This window comes from Pteronotus mesoamericanus, unplaced genomic scaffold (genome assembly GCF_021234165.1).
Source record: "Pteronotus mesoamericanus isolate MK-2021 breed Mesoamerican mustached bat unplaced genomic scaffold, CSHL_Meso_final contig_56, whole genome shotgun sequence".
NCBI classification, from domain to species: Eukaryota; Metazoa; Chordata; class Mammalia; order Chiroptera; family Mormoopidae; genus Pteronotus; species Pteronotus mesoamericanus.
The window spans coordinates 9,493,233-9,511,237 of NW_026555201.1; the positions used below are offsets into that span (position 1 = coordinate 9,493,233).

The window sequence follows — 18,005 nt, forward strand, 5'->3', positions numbered from 1 at the left end:
TCTGGAACAGAAATCCTTGGTTACACATCCATAGACAACCCTCACCTCATCTTGGCTTCTCCTCTGTGCCTTTCACGTAGCTCAGCCTCTCCTAACCTCTGCACCAACCACTTCTTCCTGTTCAGACCAATTTTCAATCTTCCAGTAGAAGGAGATCAAGTAATGGGGCCACCCAGTTAAAATCTAGTCTTCCACAGAACATTGAAAATGGAGGGGTTTCAAGAGGACACTACAGCAGAAAGTTCAGCTCTCATTGGCAAAAATGAGGTAGTTCAATAGGCTATAAACTCCAAATAGTTGTTCTCCCTGATGATAAAAACAACAAGAAGTATTCCTGCTGTGCAGACCCAGAGCTGCTGCCTACTGATCCCTGAGATTGCTCATGTACTTGAGAACACAGTGCAGGAATGAGGGCTTTAGGTTAAAATACACAAAAATACAAAACCAGAATATTTATATTACCAAAAAAAAAAAAAAAAAGTTGAAATGCACAAGATATTTCATTTGCAAACAGTAGTGCAGTTGGGATCCTGGAGAAAGCGAGACCGAAGGTGTAGTTACCCAACGGACCAAATAAAATTCTATTTGCCCAGAAATGGGGTGGGAGTGAGCTTAGGAGCGGCAGGCCTGCAGCTGCCCATAACCGCCCCTTTTCCCAACAGTGACAACCCATTTCTTGGGGCAATTCTCAAGAATCTTAACTCTATCCCAAAAGCAGGGGGGCTAAGGAAAAACCCTGCAACTTTCCTATCCAGGTCACTTTCAAAAGCTAGAGACTCAAATGAGGCCTGCAGGGAGGGATCTCTCCAAAGCCCTCCCATGGCATTTGGATAGAGCGTAGTTGGAGCTCCTTTGCCTCTCCCTTCCCCTCCCCAGGAAGAAAGAGGGGGTGAGGCTGTGGAACCTGGCCTGAGATACATGGCAGTGCCAGGGGCCCCTTACCCACCCTGTCCCCAGTTTCTCCATTCTGCCGACTGATGCCTGCTCCTTGAAACTTCCTGATCACAAAAGGGTAGCCCCCAACCCACTGCAGCTCAATTCTGGGCATCTGGGAGCCAGGCAGGGCTATGGATCTCTTCTTCTGCATTCCGGTAGGCTCACTTTCCCTGTGAGCTGGGGGCCCGCTGGGCCTTCAATGGACAGCAAGCCACCATATGCTGGCTGATGCTCTGGCAGAAGTGGCACTTCTTGGGCTGGGGTGGCAGCTTGCATTCCTTGGCATGACGGTCTAGACCTCCACAGTTGTAGCACCTGTCTCCTTTTGATCTGGGCGTCTGCATGGTCTTCCTTTTTGGCCGCCTCTCACTTCCAACACAGAACACCTCACCGGGGCCCCTGACTCGAAGAGATTCCAGGCCCTTGGCGGACTTCTTAAAGGTGAACTCCACTGCCTCGCCCTCCTTCAGGCTCCGGAAGTCCTCCATGTGCAGCTCCAAGTGCACAAAGACATCCACCGGCGGGTCGGGCGCGACCCACACTCAAGCGGTCATGGACAGGAAGCCGAGCCTCACGCGCACTTTGAGTCACTTAGAGATGTCGGCGCCCGCAGCAGCTGAGGCTCCTCTGCCGCCGGGCCGCGTCCGCCGGCGCCTCCTCCGGCGCCTTGGCGCAGCCACCTGCAAACTGCTGGTTTGACGCGGAGCCCCTGGTAGTCGGCTAAACCCGCGGCCCCGGGCCCCAGGTCGCTCGGCTTTTCACCCCAAAGAAGTCCGGAGGCAAAGGGGTGGCTCAGAGAAGAGGCAGCTACACCTTCCCCAGCGCCCGACATTATTATGAAGCACTTTAATGTACGATTATATGTCCAGTTCCTTCAGGGAAAATTGATTGGTTTTAGCTTGGATATAATCCAATAGATATAAATCTAAATAGGGCAGTCATTGTTTGTTAACGACAAAACAAACAAACAAACCTTTACTAAGAATAAATCTTTCAGTACATTGCTTGTGACATATACGTAGTCAGGCAACGGGATGGGACCCTGAAGACAAGGGACCTCAACCAGAGGGTTTCACACAGAGCAATTGAACCAGGTTTATGTCACCAAGGGTTAGAAGACACCTACAATGTCATCACAAACTTAGATGACAAAATAAGCCAAATAATACCTGCTTTCTGCCTTCTATGTGCTAAGCACGTCACATATTTAATAACCTTACCATATAATTATTATCACCATTTTAGAGGTGAAATCATGACAATAAAAAACTTGATCGAAGTCTCACAGTTATAATGGTGGAGTGGTGGTTTAGGACGGACTTGCATCTTTTGTTAGGCTATGTTTTGTTTTTCTGAAAAGGCTTCCCAGCCTACCTTGGCGAAGAAGTCTAGAGGCCTGGCAACTTGCCATCTAGGAGGGATTCAGGTAGTAAAAGGCTCCATCCAGAGCAAGGGAAGGGGAGCAGGGAGGACCCTGGCTTCATGGACTGTTGAGTATGCGTGTGGCGCGAGTCTGTTACACCTGTTGCTCCAACTGTCCTTGCCCCGATCCATAGGCTCATGCCCTGTGCTGCAATAAGAGACTGGGGGAAAACCACAGCTGCTGTTCGGTTCACAGCCTGGAGAGGTCGGTGGCGGGTGGGTGGGCGCCTGGACTCTGGAACCACACTGCCGGAGCTGGAATGCTACCTCTCCAGTGGACATCCTCACTGATGCTGAGCAAGATACTTGAACTTGTCCAACCTTTCATATTTTGTATTTGGAAAGTGGGAATAAAATCCTACCTGCCTCCCAGGTTGTTATGATGATTCAATTAGTTAATACATATACAGTGCTTAGAAGAATGCCTGGCATCTAGTAAGTTCTCAATAGATGTTATCTCGTGTTACTCTATGAGTTATCAAGACTGTGACAGATAATTTGACTTCTCTAAATATTTTTGGCTGTCTTTGCATGTCCTTGCCATCCTCTGCATCGTCATTGGCACCTTTCTCTCCTTCTTCAGGGATGTTGTAACTGAGGAGCCAAAAGCAATAGGCCCTTGAGGGCTTCCGGCAAAGACAACACCTACTGTATTAATATCAATGTTTTTTCTTTGTCCTTTTTCTCAAAAGCAAGATGATGTTCCAGGTAGGATAATAAGAACTGGTAGGAAGCAATGAAGGCAGATGCTGGTTGTCACTCAAAAAAGGGACTGCCTTTTTCTTAGCTCTCAGCCAGGATCCCCAAAGAGAAGAAAGTGGGCAGATCCATCCAGTTGAGTCCTGAGGGCTGAGGCAAGGGCATCTGTGCCTGTTCTCAGAGCCTGAGAAACAAGCAAGAGTTAGAGACCTGCCTGTGTGGCCAGGTCCTCTGTACGAAGAGTTCCCCTACACTGACTAGGGACCAGTGATGGTTAAGGACCAGAGCCAGTCCCAGAAGACCCTCTGAGGCTCTAGAGTGGCATGCAGGTACTCTAGGTCAGAGGGTTAGGTCTGAATGGACTTTAGGCTAAAAGTCAAGGAGATGTAGCAAGTTAACTTTGTTGACGATGAGGACCTTAGAGAAGCTAAAGTACATTACAGAGGCGGGGCGCGGGGGAGACCAAACACCAGGGGCTGCCTCCTCCCATCCCCAGACAACACAGAGGTGTTGTGCAATCCCCTGGAAACATACATGACACCTCAGAAGTGGGACTCAGAATGGGTGCTTAAGGTGGAACAAAAGTGGAAATAAATCAAGATGGTAGCAGCTCACCTGAGTGAAATGTTACCCAAGGCAGCAGCAGCAGCTGCGTACCGATGGAAGAGGGTGCTATAACCCGTCAGAAGCATTTTGGGTGTGTGTACTGGCGGGTCTCAGTGGCATGACACGTGAGAGCTTGTTTTGGTTTTGCTTATATACTGAAACTTTATCAAATGCTAACTATGTGCTAGGCACTGTGCTAAATTCTCAAATGGGATTATCTCATTTCATCATCACGAAAGCACTGTGGGATAAATACTATTATTATCTCCAATTCACAGACATTAAATTTGAGGCCTAGAGAGGTGAAGGGTATACTTTTAGTATGTGATGGGACAGGAATTCAAGCCAGGCAGCTGTCGATATCTGTAGCCTGTGCAGTTAACTGCCATGACAACCTGCCTCACTCAGACAATTACAGGGGCAGACCCTCTGGCAGACATTGATATTCAGTGTAACAAGAGACCCCACCAAAGAGGTCTGCAGGAGAGATGGAATGTGTGGGTATCTCTTGGGGCCAAGATGACTACTGATTTGCAGATCACCCTGGAGAAACCCTAAAATGTTGTGGAAGTATTTGAAAATTAGCTGATGTTCTTGCTGAAGAGGGCCAAATCATTGCTATTGTGATCTTATTTTTGAGTCTGGGCTGGGGTGGCTGAGAAAACAAGGGCCATGCAATCAACACCTCTACCTGTTACAAAGAAGGTGCATGATGGTACTCTGAAAGCATCACCGCATTGTCTTTTGGTACCTAGTGTTGATTCCAATCCCGGTCTCATTACTTAGTTGTTAACATAGTTATTCTCACTGGGTTTTTAGGATCTTCTCTTAGGCCTTAGTATCCTGAAATTCTCCATTAATGTAATGTGAGCACTGTGGACTTCCTTCCCTCTGTTTGGTGTTCACGGAGCATTTCAGTCTGAACCATTAAATCCTTCCTCAGCCATGGACACGTCTTCCAATCTAAGCCTTGGTAACACATGTACCATCCACTTTGAGTTTCTTTTTCTTTCTTTTTTTTTTAAGAACTCATTAGTTTTATATGGAACCCTTATAAATTAGTCCTTAAGGCTTTTTTTTCTCTCTTAGTTTTCTATCTCGTCGTCCTCATGCTAATTTATATCCTGGGAAACCTCCTTGATTGTAACTTCTAGCATTTTTTTGATTTTTAACAACAAGTTCTAGTAATCATGTTTTTAATCTCAAAGAGCTCTTTCTTTGGTTGCTCTTGGTTTCTTTTATTAGTGGCATACATATACATATTTGGTAGACACAAAATCTCAAATCTCACTGAGAATTCTAATTGAGTTCGTTGTTATTTTAAAACTTCTCTTCTTTTGCCTGAATTATCTGCAGTTCCTCTGCAATCCATTTTTGCTATTTGTAATTGAGGTGATGAATATGTTAACTAACCTGATCGTGGTAATCATTTTGTAACATATATGTGTATATATCAAGTCATCACATTGTAAACCTTAAACTTATGGAATGTTGTAAGTCAATTATATCTCTTTCAATCAAGCTGCAAAAAAATAATCATTTTGGCTACTAAAAAATTTTAAACATAAAACTTAAAAATGAAGATGCTGGTAAATTCTGCTTAGTGATCATTGATTTCCTATTCATATTTAAAACAAATGACTAAGTAGTCGGTGTGTGTTTACTTCATTCTTATATTAATAAGCCTATTTCCTGATATAAGCCCCCTGTCCCTTAGTGGGGAGCCCTAAGGAGCGGGGAGGAGGAGTTCTCTAACAGGATTGTTTTAAGCTAAGTGGGCAAAGAGCCAGCAGTTGGGTGCTAGTCGTCGAAACTCCAGATAGAGGACGGCTTCAGTTTCAGGCTCCAGTTCCCACACGATAAGCCACAGATGTTCTCCTGCAGTTTATTCAAGAGGTTTGATCTGAAAGTGATAATGATGATGATGATGGTGATGATGATGATGATGATGATAAAGATAATAGCTACTATTCATATAACATTATGCGCCAGGCATGGTCTTTAGAACATCACATATATAAAATCATTTACTACTCACTACAATCCTTTGAGTTAGGTACTATTACTCCCCCCTTTCATACACAAGAAAAGGAGGCACATTTTCTTTCGAGAAGTTAAATAACCTGTCCAGATTAAGATGGCTTAGTCAGTGGCAGAAGCAGGCTTTGAACCAAGGTAACCTTGCTCCACAGCCCATTTGTTTAATCTCTAGTTTATATTCCTAGACCAATTGCCCTCTGTGAGTAGAGGTTGGTATTGAAGGGTGATTAGCACAGTTTTTCTTCTACGGATCTTTGTTTTCACATGCAGACTTAAAGAAATGTTACCAGGGCTATGTTTTCCTCATCCCTGTAAACTCCAAGGTTGGGGTTGTCCCAGTGTTGCTGCTGGTAAAACAGCTCCTGGCTCACTTCACTGCAGACCTTCTTGTAGGGAATTCTGTGCCGGCTCATCTGCTTAGAGGATTCTGTCTGCTTCCTGTCAACCCAGAAATATGTTGCAATTTCTCATTCACTAATGACCACTGTTCTTCACACCCTCATCTAAAGTACTTTGCTGTTATTGTTTATTCTTTTTTTGTGCTTCTATATTTCTATTTCAGTGGACCCTCAGGGGCCTGGATTGTAAATCTGTGCTCAGTCTGGCTTCTTGAAAAGACTCCAGAAGTAAGTATGTTGCTATGGATATTTAGGCCATTTTGCTATATTCTTATATTGGCACTGTACAAAGAAGTGTAGATTCAAGCTGCTATTAATTTCCACTCATTTATTTTACATTTACATATAATTAACAAAGATATACGTTATCACCTGGGCCTAGAATTTAAAAGTATGGATTTCAAACAGATTATTCTGCACAATTTTCACCAGGATTCCAAGTAGATATTTCATAGGCTGGAGAAAGGGCTCATTTAAGCTAAAATCAGTTTGAATGTTCTGGGTACTTCAGTGGAGCAATTCTTTAGAGGGATGTGGAGGAAGGTAGTTTAAATGGATACTTCAGACCGATTTTATAGACCAAGTGAGTTCCTGGGAAATCATCTGAAATGGTTTATGAGATGCTTATTCTATGTTGACAAAATATTCAATATTGAACCAGAAGAGTTTTTTCCCTCACAAAATGTTCAATACTTTTCTTCTATGGTTATTATAAGGATAATATATATAATATATGTAAAACCATAAGACTAGTATATTGTAGATGTTTGATAAATATTAGTTTCCTCTAAAGTTGTGGAATCTCAAACAAAACTGAAACATTCATGTTAAAAACTGAAAACATGATTCAATATGCCGAAGAAAAGGCAGAATCAAGCTGTACTTAAGCTCATGAACCATGAAGTCACACAGACTGAGGTTCAAGTCATAGTTCCACCTCTTAATTGCCACCTCTTAATTGCTTCTTATGATTCAGTTTCCTCATCTATAAAATGAAGATCATAAAAGTTATATCTGCTTTGTGCAGTTATAAGGAAATTTAAATGGAATAATGTGTGTGAAGTACTCAGTGCATTATGAAATACTAACATATTATGTGGCCCAGAGTACATGCTCAATAAACGTTATTAACTATTATCATAATTACTGTAACTCCCATGTTTTAGGGATATATTTTACACTGATATTTTTGAAAGCCTCAGAACATAAAGGCACATAGGGTATAAAGATGATAACCTGAGCACAAATTTGCAACCCAAACTAACTCATTAAGGCACTAGGGGGGAACACAATATTCATAGCAAATGACGCTTGCAGGAGTGCTCAACCTTTTGGTGTCTCTGGGCCACACTGGAAGAAGAAGAGTCGTCTTGGGCCACACATTAAATACACAAACACTAACTAAAACAAACAAACAAAAAATCCCATAATGTTTTAAGGAAATTTATGATTTTGTGTTGGGCCGCATTCATAGCTACCCAGGCCGCATGAGGCCCATGGGCCATGGGTTGAACACCACTATGGGAAAATTTAGAAAATCATTTTCCCAGAGTGTTCAGTAGAACTTTAGTTCCTGGTGATGTTCTGAGATGAAAAGTTTCATGTTCAAATATGTTATGGAAACAAAACATATTCAATCCCATTTTGTGTATTAAAGGTCTAGCAAATTTTGTCTTTAAAAAAAATCCTCATCAACTTTATTTAACCTAACCCATCCTCCAAACTCCTTGCTGACATAAATAGCATCTATAACTTGTAGCATCAATATACTGTGGAAATGATCTGAGAAACTGACTTATGCCTTTAGGTATAAGAGGGTATAGTTATATATTATGAAGGTTGGCACTCCTAGTGACAGTAGTTAAGCTTTAATTTTCAGCCTTTAATTGTCTGAATATCAAAATAGTATTAGTGTTTTTATAGAAAAGTACACACAAATTTAATTATTTCAGAAAAAGAGGTATGTAATGACTCCAAAGCAATACTGATGGATACTTTGGGGAAGTTAAACTGAAAAAAAGATCAGGTTAAACCAATTATCTAGACAGAGGAAAATTCTTGTTATTAAATAGACATTAAAATGTTCAAGAAAATTGTTGTGTGTGTTGGAGTACGTCTCCAAAGATGTTTTCAAATGTACCACATCTTCTAGTATTCCCTCACTTCAATATTTAGTCTGAGCTGGCCTGTGTACTGTTTTAACTAATAGAATGTGGAAGTTCTGCACCTGAGTCTGAATAGGCTTGGCAGTTTATGCTTTTGTGCTTTTAGGAGCCCTGAGTCTCCATGGAAGTTCTGTTGGAGAAGCCATGTGGAGAGTAAAAGAGCCCATGAAACTAAGTAAAGAGAAAGGGAAAGAGAGAGAGAGAGATTGAGAATGGTGGCCAGCTATCTGAGTGTCCTGCTTCAAAGAGAGAACAAATAGATACAAGGCATCAGCTTTTGAACCATGCTTATCAAGGCACCAGACATATGAGTCAACTTGGACTTTGCAAACCAGTTGAGTCTTCAGATTATCATAGCCTCAGCCAAAATCAAGTGGAGAAGAATCACCAGGCAGAGCCCAGTCAACCCACAAGTTCATGGGAAATAATAAAATGGTCATTTTAAGCCAGTGATTTTTGCATTGTTTTCTTACACAGTAATATCAATACATCATTGAAGCACATGAGTGTAAAATAGTGCACAGAAAAGTATCCTGATGGAATGCTCTTCATTTCATTTTGTTTTCCTAAGCACTAGTTGAGTACAGTGTTTAATATTTGTTCATAGGTTCCCTCTGACATTTCTGTGCTGATTGAATTCACAAGAGCTCAAAGGGGCAAAAATACCACAAAATTAGCTTGTCAAAATACCACATAAAAATATCTTGTATAGCTACTTATAATTTGTGTCAGAATTTTTCTTCTTTAGAGAAAATTACTAATAAGATTTAAAAATAGATCTTCCCATCCAACTTTGTTTTTAAGTTTTTAGAGTAATAAATAGAATAACAAAAGTAAAGAAGCTGTCTGTTTAATGATAGAAAATTATTACTGTATCATAAGCATAGACTTATTTCTAAGTCAGGGCCTGAACTATTGTTTGTTTTTTTTTCTCCAGGTGGATAATTCTCACGTCAAAAGTGACCCAAATGAGAAATAAAACTATGCCTCCCAGGTGGCTCTTCACAGTGAGAACTTGAAGGAATGGGAGCAGAGAAGGAGATGTCACAAGTTGGGAGTGTGGTACCCAAGAGCTAGGTAAGAGAAAAAATTAGTAAAGAGATAGAAAAATTTTTTGTTTGCTTATTTGGTTTTTGTAATTGCTCTGGGTATGAAACTTTGATGAGAGGAATAATCAAGATAAGACTTGAGGAAAATTTTTGGACAGAGACTGCATGATATCATGCTTTACCAATAGTAAAGATACAGATTTTATCTTCGAGCTATGAAGGCTCACTTGTGTTTCCTCTCACTGTGACTCTGGAAAGAGATTGTCGTATCCTTTGGGGTTTACTAGAATTACACATGAAAGGTCATTGTCAATTCAGTTAAATAAAAATATCTAAAACCCTATTTTAGGTAGTGTGTGGGGAAAGAGAGAATATATAGTTGACAAGTTCTTAAGTTATTGGTAACCTAGTAAGAAAGCTAAGAAATATATTTAAGGCTGTTAACAGAATATCATAGCAGAATGTCATAGCTAAATCAAGACTAGCATCGACAGCTGAGCTATTTGTGAAACTGGTGGGTTTATGGCTTCTCTGACAATCAGTTTGCATAAATGATTGTGCACCAAGTTGCACATTCTATGAAAAGAATAAGAAAAATATTCATTTGTTTGTTTGATTTTCCTTGTTAGTGTGCTTAAAAAGCTCCTGATGGCTCAGAAAGGGATGAGGCCAGTGAATGGTGGAATGTTTCTCTCCTCTTCATTGGTTACTGGACTGGTGTTGAATCTCCACTCAGTGAGTTACAAGTTAAAATTAAAGAGACTGGTTTCATAAAGACCTTTCCAAAATACTCATCCCAAGTAGTGCCACTTGAGGGCCCAAGTGGCAATGTATGTCACAGGCATGGTGAGTGTGCCATAGTGCCCACTCAGTGTCTGGAAAAAAAATAGACATTCGGTAAATGTCTGATGAACAAACAAAACCCTGGAGCATTTAGATTGTTGGCTTTGGGAGCTGCAGGAGCTCATGCCCTTGGCCTGTATGCTTCTGGTCATGGTAGGCACCTTTAACATTAACAAAAACAAAAAAAGAATGGGTGGGGGAAGTTCTTAAGTGGCTATATGAGAAGAGGACAAGAAGAATCTAAAGAGAAGAAAAAGAAAAGCCATGGAACATATGGACTAGAGGTGCCATCTTGTTCACGGCATATGTGAGATACTTGGGACTCAAAGAATCTGAGGTGATGGGTGGGAGGGAGAATAGTGGATGGGAGAGTTGATTTGTAGGTTCCAGCTGCTGTGGACAAGAGTAGGAAATATATTTCATGAATATTAAAATTGTTTATTTGTATGTAAGTTTTGGTGGAGCCTCAGGACTTTTGGGTTATATAAGGTACAATGTCTCTCTCTCACACACACACACACAAACACTGAATTTTTTCTGTGTTATGGAAACAAAGAACAAAGACAAACTAATCTAGACAGGAACAAATGTTCCCCCCCTCATTGTAGGGCAATGATTCTTTATAATGTTGTACAAGCTGGGATGTGCAAAAGGTAATGATAAAGGGAACAGGCCAGTTTCATGCTACTGATGTTTAGTTTCAATAGGTGACCTCCTTTACCAGTGAACATCATGTGTTTGGAAAAATGCTCACTCAGGTACAGCAAGAGAGACTGTCTTCACTGTGCTGAATAGCTCCTGTAATGCAATTTCTCATTTATTGTCTAGCCTTAAACACTTATCAGTGCACCTTATGAAAATCTAGGCCAATTTAGTTTGAGGTAGAGCCCAGGAAAGTTCTTGCACAGTATACATTAAGAGGGTTTCTGGGCAAAAATAGTTACATGGTGAGTTCTGTTCTCAAAGACATCCTTTTCTTCTTATGTGGCAGTGACTCTACACTATTCTACACTCTGGAATAAAACCTGAATCAGTATAGATGCCCACACAAAGAAGCCAGATCACCGTCCTAGGGAAATTAGATGCACAAATATCCTTAGGGCATCACATCAAGAGAAACTACATTCTCAGATATGAGGAATATCTAAACCAAAGTTCTTGTGGCAATGTAAACTTATTTCTATTTGTCTTGTCATATTAAAAAGTATATAATAAAATATATTAAAATAGACACAAAATAAAATCATGTGACATATTAATGATGCTTCAAATGTTTTAATATGTGGATATGTGCATGAGAACCTTATTTGGCTTGTTATTCTTCTCACAAATCTGTCCGTTGCCTTTGATATTTCACATTCTTAACATTTCACTTCATTTTCCTTCTCATCTTTTCCCTGGATCCCAGTTACCTAACGAGGTTGTTTGTCTCACAGAGCCACACAACTGAAAAGTCACTGTAGATGCCTTCCATGTTCGGACACACAGGTAACATCTTCAGCTGTTTGTGCCTTAGCACATGCTGCTCCTCAGAGACCCCCCTTCTTCCTGTTGCCTTTCTTACTGCACCATCATCCTCTTTTGACGTAGCTTTCAAAACTGCCTTTATTTTTCTATTTTGGTCATGAAAGATCCCAGCCCGAAAAAGAAAACTTCACTTTTAGAGTTCTCAGGATTTGGTGTGGTTTTGGTGCAACTTGTAATTGCAATCTAGAAGATAGTCCTTTTTTTAAAATTGAATTTACTGGGGAGATACTGGTTAATTAGACTGTCCTTTCTGGATTCTTATCCTTAGCAAGTGTTTAAATGGCTGTCTTGAAAAAGGGTTAAGTGAAAAAAAGAACTGAAATACAACTTAATATATCACATCTGTGCCTTCGTGTACATGAATTTTATCCCAGGCCACATTTTCTTTTCCTATTACATTCTCCTGGCTGAGAGTGAAGGAATAATATCCTGGATTGAAATGCCATTTCTGGACATTTTTTTCTGACTGGCATTAAGTTAGCCAAGATAAGGCATCTTAAAAGATTGTTAATGAGTAATATACATCATATTTATGTTGCCAGTAACACAGCATTTGGTCTGCATTATTCAACAATTAGCACATTAGTGGATTATGTTGATTAATTGTTTGAAAGGAGACTTCCTAAATCTTAATGATTATTTTAAATATCATATACAATGAGAGTTTTATTTTAATGGTGATTCTACTCTCTTACTAGTAGGCAGGAAAAGACCCTAAGCCTAAACCTAGCAAAGGAGGGTGGGCAGCAGGGGGAAGGCAGCGTAACAATAGTGGTCATCCATGGGCTCTGTGGTCAGACTGATCTGGTTTAAAAATTCAGCCGTGAAATATGTTGCTTATGGGAACATGGGAAAGTTATTTAACTCCTCTAAGCCTCAGTTTCCTCATCTGTAAAAACAGAGTAAATTTGTAATGGAAATTATGTGAAATGATGCAACTAAAGTACAAAGCACAGTGGTTGGTGCAGAGTCCACTTTCAATAAATGGCAGTGAAACAGGCATTTGCTATTATTTTTGTCTGTCCACTAACTTTGACACTTCCCTATGTTAGTCAGATCCTTCCTTTCCCAGCCTCCCTTGCGGCCAAGGGGGGATCTGAGTCAGCAGTTGGAGTCACAGAGGGGCAGGGTGGGAGAATGCGTCTTGATGATGACTGCGGTAGCTGTAATAGCTCACACAGTCCCTGAGGGTAACAAGGGTAGCAGTGCTGTGGAGGCTTCCAGAGTTTTGTCTATGGTGGGAGCACTGGACCTGGCCTCCCTTGGTCCTATCCATTCTAAATCTGGTTCTCCAACCTTCCCGGCACTTCTATCAGCTACTTAATGTCACTTTAATAAATCCCTTTTCTCTTTCTATCAGGAAGAATTGCTGTCCATTGCTTAGCTATAAGAACTATAACTAATTAGGGGGGGCTATTCTTATATCAGTTTTTAAACTACATACTGTTAGTAACATCATCTGGAAACATGTGGAAGGGCTATTATTTGTCTTAGTTAATAAACACCATTACGACAGGAAGTGTGTCTGCCTTGTTCACCTTATATTCTGGATGCCTAGGAAATTATCTTGTTATATAGTAAATGTTTAATAAAAATTGATTGAATAAATGGTGACTTATGGGTACATACAGAGCAATTATAAAGACATGCTAATTATCTCTACCAAAAGTCTAATGAACTACACATAAAGCAATCAAAAGGTGGTATCTCTGCTACAAGAGAAGTTAAAAGATGAGAGCATATAATGCTTGATACTTCTTCATCCATAACAATGAATATTTTCTAGAGAAGGGAAATATCCCAGACAGGAATTTGTAAAATTTTGGTAATGCCAAATTAGGAAAGTCAAAATACCCTTCCTACCATGATAACTGGCTGAATGTTTTATGTATGTGTATGTGTGTATGTTTCTATCTTTGTGTATGTGTATCCCTCTATCTTTACCTATATCTGTATCTAGCAAGGAAAGGTATTTTCAGACAAATTCAGAGAATGTGCCACAAACCAATCTAAACAAAGGGACATTTTAAAGGTATTTTGGGGAACAGAAGAAATGATCCCAGATGGAAGGGCAGTGGTGAGGAAGGAATAAAGAACAAGGGCCATGGTGAATATATAGGTAAATCTAAATGAGTGTTGGCCATATAAAGCAAAAACAATGTCTTGTGGAGATTATAAAATAGCATGGAGAGAGGGAATAGTATATTTGCATATAAATAGGGAGGGAATGAACTAAGTTCAAGAGTTCTAAGGTGTTGGCATTGTTGAGAGAAGGGTAAATGAACATGAAACTTTGACATTAGATTTTGGCAGGTCAAGGAAGTATGCTACAATTTCTATAATAATTACTAAAAACAGCAAGAAGTGTGTAACTCTCAACTCACAGAGTGAAAAAATAGAACCATAATGACTAATTATTCCAAAAAACAACAGGAAGAGAAAAAAGAACATAAAACAGTTGACAAAATTTTAAATTGCATAATTTTAAATCCAATAATTGCATTAAATGTAAATAGACTAAATACTCCAGTCAAAAGAAAAAGATTTTCAGAATGAATTATAATTAACATAATAGTGAAATATAGGCAGCATATAAGAAACATATCTAAAACGTGAGGCTATTGAAGGGTTGAAGGTAACAGAAAGAAAAAGTTCTGCCACACAAATATTAACTGAAAGAAAGCAGCTATAGTCATATAGTCATATGAATAAAGGACAGGTTAATAAGGAAAGGGTAGTCATTTTACAATGATTACAAGTTCAATTCACCAGAAAGATGAGAATTCCTGTTAGTATGCAGTTAGTAATATACCTAAAATGGACCCAAGTATCAGGAAAAAATGCATACACTTATAATCATAGTGAGAGTTTTAAAAAAAATTGTCTCTGTTATACATATAACAAGCAGGCAAAAATTAGTGAAATGTAGAAAATTCTAAACTACGATTAGCAAACTTAACCTCCAGGTGTTTTACCTCACTTAAGTGAGCCATAATCCAAAGAGCCTGGAAACCCTGAGTCATCCTCCATGATGTGAGAACTCTTCCCTGCTTCACTTTCCTGAGGAGGGCTGCTGGCTGCTGCCTCCTTCTGACTCCCGCGCTGCCCTCACACACCTTAACGGGCACTCTGCTTCTTTGTCCCCAAAGAGACAACTTCTTACTTTGCCCACAGTCCTCCCATGTTAACGTCCTCTCCGCTCATGTACCACCCCCACCAGGAAGCCCTTGGCGGACCAGCCTGCACCTCGCCTGGCCCAGGCAGGCTGATTCCACAGCACACACTCTTAGCCTCTAGTTTAAGTTTTACTGTCTCAAAAAAAGCTGTGCATTTACTTCAGGATTTGGATACATTTTGCCATAGGGCCCTCCAGAAAGGTAAGACGAACACTCACTTTCTCCAAGAGCTTGCAAGAAGGTCCAGTTTCTTAAACCGTTGACAACACTGGCTATTACAAAACACAGTAACAGTGCAGCAATTTGAAGAGAATGATTAATAAGTTGCTTTAATCATGTTTTAATCTCCAGGTCTTAGACAACTAGTGACATATAATCTATTTTTCTCTCAAGTTTTTATTAAAAACATTTTTTCTGAGATGCTTAGTTTTTCCTTACTGACTTGTATACAGCTCCTCATAGAGTAAACTTATTAAAATGATATTTAGAGTATGGATTGCAAATACTTTTTCCCAGTTTGACACATTATCTGCATGATAGTATCTGGTGTATTTATTGGTTTGCTTGTTTATTCTGTCTTCTCCTGTTAGAATGTAAGTTGCATAACAGTGAGCACCTTCATTTATCTTGGTCACTGCTACATCCCTAGCACCTACTAGGAGGCAGGATACATAGTAGGTAATCAGTAAGTATTTGTCAAATGAATAAAATACATAAACACCCTCTGTGGGCCAGGGCCAGTGCTGGTCCTGGGGATGCAGAGGTGAAAGAAACAGTCCTTGATTTTGCAACACTCACAGGCCAAGGGCTGACTCTCAGCATACGCCGGGAACCACAAAATGATATTGGGTTGGCCTATTTTCGCAGATAACTTCATTGATTTGGATATTTTGAGTGTGTCAGCTATCTCCCACACGGTATAACGTTGACTGTTCTCAACTGATGTCTCAATTTTATTGCTATCAACTACAATTGGTTTACCTGACCATGGAGTATCATCCAGCGAGAAATCTCCAGCATGAAACTTCGCAAACCACTTTTGACACATTCCATCAGTCACAGCACCTTCTTCATACACTGCACAAATCATTTTTTGAGTTTCAGTTGTGTCCTTATCTTTCTTGAAATAATAAAGCATAATATGCCAAAAATGTGTATGTTCTTCCATCTTTAATATTAAAATGGCTACACAAAAATTCACCGATTTTGATGTTTATTTTTAAAATGTATACCGATACGACAGCTGCCACAATACAATCAACAAAATTGTTTTGAATGAAGTTCAAGACAACACAAATACTACTAGAGCCATCTTACAGGAAAAAACCCAACAAAATTTTTGGGCAACCCAATAGGCTTCCAGTGCTGGTAGGATTCTTACTCAAAGGGGATAGAGACAGAGGGAAGCAACTTCTAAGATGTCCCCTTCGCCACCATCCCTGCCCGGTGCTACACAGGCTTTTCTGATATTCCCAGCCCTTTAGTGTAAGCTTGTCCTAGTGACTGGCTTTTAGCAGTAGAACACAACAGAAACAATGGGATGCCACTTCCAAGTTTAAGTTACAGCGTGATTGTGACTTCTCTCTTGCTCACTTTCTTACTCTCTGTCTCGCTCCCAGCATTTGCTCTGGAGGGAAGCAAGATGCCACAGTGTGAGGGCCAAGAGGGAGGAACTGAGGGAGCAAAGTCCATGAGGAACTCAGATCCATGGTCCAACAGGCCACAGTTACTTGACTGGAACCTCCCTAAAAGTCTTGAACTTAAGGAACTCAGTTAGACATCACCCTGAATCTTGAGCCACTGAGACTGTGAGTTAGTAAGTGTTTGTTGGTTTAAGCCACTAAGTTTGGGGTAATTTTATTAATCAGCAAAAGATAACCAATACAGAGACCTAGTGAGTTCATGTATAATTTTACCAGCTTCATACCCACAGTAATGTAATGGTGAGCTCTATCCAGAATTCACATTCTTTACTTCCATGATTCCCTATGCAATTCTCTCCTCTTCTGCAGGGAATGGAGAAAGAAGCAAAGCAGTCAAAGTAGTGAAGAGAGAGCACCAGTCCTGCTAACTATTAGTGCTCTCTTGTTAGGGTTTCAAAATAGAGAAACAACTCCTTCAAAATAAAAAAAATAACTGCTTCAAAATAGAGAAATAACTGTGATACCTCCAGAGATTTTCAGTGGTGACTGAAGAAGGAAGCACTAATTTTTCCCACTGCTATGCCCTTGTCTTGTCCCACCTTGCGCGTCTGACATTTCCCTGAGGTGTTCACCCCTGCAGAAACAGCTGCAGAACCAGAAATGGAGGGTTGGAAATGAGAGGTGAAATGAGAACAGAAGGATGATGGCATAGGAAAGCTGTCTTTTCTTTCTCTCTTTTTTCTTTTCTTTTCTTTTTTTTTTACCTCAAGCACATGTTCTTAGCACAGGACCAACTAGCTCGGCACCTTAAAATTACTGCAAGCTAATTATTTGGGCTGACAGATGCACACAGAAGGGCTCTCTTAGAATCTACTTTTAGAATTACCAGGGAAACAAAATGAAAATTGCGTCTCTGGAAGTTCTGGTCCTCAACTTTACAGAAACTCACATTGCTAGAAGGAACTTAATCAATGACACAAAAAAAACACCATATAAGCGAGTGAAGATATCTCATAAGAACCCGGTAAGAGGCTGCTGCCAGAGGCACTTAGCAAACTCTCAAGTGTCTCATAGGTACAATGAACACCTGAGAATTAGTGTGACTGTTGAAGAAAGGCAGGAACAATCACAATCTTCCTTCAGACCAGAATGGTCTCTCTACCACAGACCATTATTTCTTGGTGGCAGCAATGTCCCCAGCTTAAAAACAACAACAACAACAACAAAAAACCCACTTGATTGCATTTCTTCTTCTTCTCTTTTTTTTTTTTAGGTTACTCTAGACAGTCGTGGCTATCTGACAAAGTACTGACCAATGAGATGAAAGATGAAATCTATAGTAAGGCAGAAAAATGTGGATTTTCTGATAAAATGAAAAAGGAATAAACTTAAATGGCACATGCTTTTAACTTCATCATTTGCTCTTTCCCTTTTTGCTTACCTGGACTACAGCTACAATGTCAGCAGACACAGCAGCCATCTTGTGACCACAGGAAAAATC

At 40.1% G+C, this 18,005-nt stretch overlaps 1 pseudogene; it reads right to left on the minus strand.

Annotated features, from left to right (window-relative positions):
• Positions 1-1,034: 1,034 nt before the first annotated feature.
• Positions 1,035-3,749, minus strand: LOC129075991 (protein lin-28 homolog A-like; annotated as a pseudogene).
• Between the last annotated feature and the right edge of the window lie 14,256 nt (positions 3,750-18,005).